Genomic DNA, 2,907 nt, shown 5'->3' with positions numbered 1-2,907 from the left:
GGGGACAGTCCAGACGGGAGAGGATGGGGGGGCGCGGCGGGACCGGTGACAAGTGGTTCCGCGAACTGTCCACAAACCGTGCCACGGCCTGGGTACGTGGCGCTTTCAGAGGGTCATTAAGCCTTTTAAAAAATCTGTTTCTTGAGGGAAGATTCTGGAAGGATGAGGGCAGCGGCATAATTGTTCAGTCACCGTCACGTAAAATACAAAGCGACTAGTCGCAAAGCAAAACCGAACTCCCACGAACGACACTGACAACAAACCTAGGTGAAGCAGGGTCCCCGGGACCTCCCACGCCTGGGCAAGTGGCAACGAACCAGACACAGTCGCAAGACCTCTGTGCTGTCGGCAGAGGGGATCACCGGGGCCTCTGGAGTGGCAGAAGGCGTTCGCCAGGAGGCGCGGCCAGTCAGGAGCCGCTGCCGGGCGGGAGGGGGTGCTGGCCCTCCGCAGGAGCGCGAGGGTCGGAGGGGCCGGGCACGTGCAGCTGGAGGGACCCTTGAAACTGGAAGGGGCCACACTGAGGACGAAATGCCGGACACGGAAAGAAACTGAACCGAGCAGAGACAGGAAAGAAGGTCCAGCTAAAAAACGCAGGACCGGGAAGGCCTCGCGGGTAAGCGACGTAAAACATTCAGTCCTACACTCAAACAGAAAAGGGACCTCATGCAGTTGGAATAGCTACCCTGGAAACTGCTACCTTCCGAAAGTTCGAGAAAAACATGGTCGCGGGAAAATAAGCAACCGGAAAGAAAGAACAGAATAGCAGTTCTACAAATAATAAAAACACATCAGATGCCCGCGCCCACGGCAGATCAGAGCTGACACCGCTGTTTAAAAGTCAGAAAATGACATGACACGCGAACGAGCTGCATAAATCAGAGTTCGAAACACTTGCAATGAACAAACGGCGTAAGAAATGAGAGAAAAAACTCTCTCAGGAATGAAGACGGAAGTAAGAGAAACCCAAGGGCAAGTAAACGCATTCGATTATGCCTTGAGAGCAGTGGGAGATGCAAAGGTGGAACATTTTAAAAATTAAGGAAGGGAGGCGAGGGAGATCCAGCATAGAGATACTAGTCCCTGCGGAAAAGCGGGAAGAGGGAACAAACCCTACAGACTGCTTCGAGAAAACTTCCTTGAAATTAAAAAAAAAAAAAAAATCGAAACTACGCATCGGAAGTGCACGCTACACCTGAGGGGAGGGACCTAGAATTATCGACCCTAAGACGCTTCCTTGTCAAACTACTGCCTTTTAAAGGAAAAGACAATTTCTTTGGGTGTATGGACGAAAAGAGCAGATGACCTTTAGTCGAGAAAATGAGATTATCGTCAGACTTTTTGGCAGCAATCCCAGAACGAAATGGAGCGACAGGTTTCAGGTACTCGAGGAAGAAAATAAGACGAGAATTGCCATGACTGAAACACGTCGCGTATGTGTAGGTCTGCGAGATCATAGTGGGGGTGTGTGTGTGTGTGTGTGTGTGTGTGTGTGTGTGTGTGTGTACACACACCCCTATATGTATTAACCTACCAGTCTCCTTTGGACAATGACAGAGAACCAATTCATTATCTCAAAAACGGGCAAATACGTAGAAAAAATCAGTCATCGTCTGTGCCGTACAGTATGGCCTCTACCTCCGTGTAATCAAATAGTAGGTAAAAGGAATCACCTCTATAAAATAGTCTACCTAGTAAAAGAAAAAGAAATAGTAGGATTGGAGTATTACGATTTTCCGTCGCCTATGAATTAAGAGATCCAGGCATCGAGTATCTGCAGCTGTGGACGCCACCAAAGGAGGGACGAGTAGACGTACGTGCCCCTCGACGCAAGAAGCAACTCCACCCAGGTAAGCCTTGCCGAAGGGTCATACCTGAGCCGAGCGAGCCAACTTGCAACAACAGTGGGACGTGTCAAACAGCCCGTGAGCGTTCGACCCGTAAAATTTAGACTGGGGGAAACTTCGCGAGACACGCGGCCCCTGTTCTTCGACAGAGAAGGGGGCGCGTCAGCAAATGAGCAGGACGGGCGAGACGAAGCTCTAGTGCTAAGGGACATTCAGGTGATAAAAGTCCGCGAAATGCAAGCGTGGAGATTTAAAAACACGTCTGCAAAGTATTAAACCAGCCTCCCGTATCTGCCCCCACCCCCTCCCCCTTGAATCTGGCCTTAGTGACTCACCTGCCACCGAGAGAACTCACCGGAAGTGACTCCGCGTGGCTTCCGAAGCCAGGTCATAAAAAACAATGACGTGTCCTCCTTCTTCGCTGGGACACTCAGTTTTGGAAGACTGAACTATTATGCAGGAAATCTGATTTCTAGGAGGCCCGGCCACCTGGACGGACCGTGCACAGGTGCTCTGGTGGCTAGCTCTAGCCAAGAGTCACATCCCAGGCGACAGCCGGGATCGGCTCCCGGACGTGTGAGGGAAGGTGCTGCCGGGTGACCCCAGCCTCGTCATTAGTCACCTCCAGACACTGAGTCTCCCCGGCTCAAACACCGTGGAGTGGAGACTCTGGTTTATTGCAACCCGATCACACTGTCCTGCAAGAACTAGTGTTCAGGATTGTTTCCCAGATCCACATTGAGCGATGTCACGTGGGTAGCTTGGAATAGGCGCTGGTCGGGGCATTTCCCTGTGGACGTCAGTAAACTCCACAGATCGGCCTCACCCTGGCCGTGCCGTGTTTGAATTCCTGGCCCACGCGGCCGTGAGCATCATAAAATCGATATTTCAAGCCCCGCCCCCAGTGCTGGATTCATTGTTTGACAGCGACAGCGGTTACTTTTGGGGGCAGGAAGGTGGTCGAGAATGGGGCTCCTGAAACTCCTGGGGTGCCTGGCAAGTTCTGTTAACGTGGGCGGTGGTTAGGGAAGTCATGTTTTTGTTTTGTGTGGTTATCTGT

The sequence above is a fragment of the Pteropus alecto genome, unplaced genomic scaffold (genome assembly GCF_000325575.1).
Source record: "Pteropus alecto unplaced genomic scaffold, ASM32557v1 scaffold102, whole genome shotgun sequence".
Classification (NCBI taxonomy): Eukaryota; Metazoa; Chordata; class Mammalia; order Chiroptera; family Pteropodidae; genus Pteropus; species Pteropus alecto.
This window is presented reverse-complemented; position numbering follows the sequence as displayed.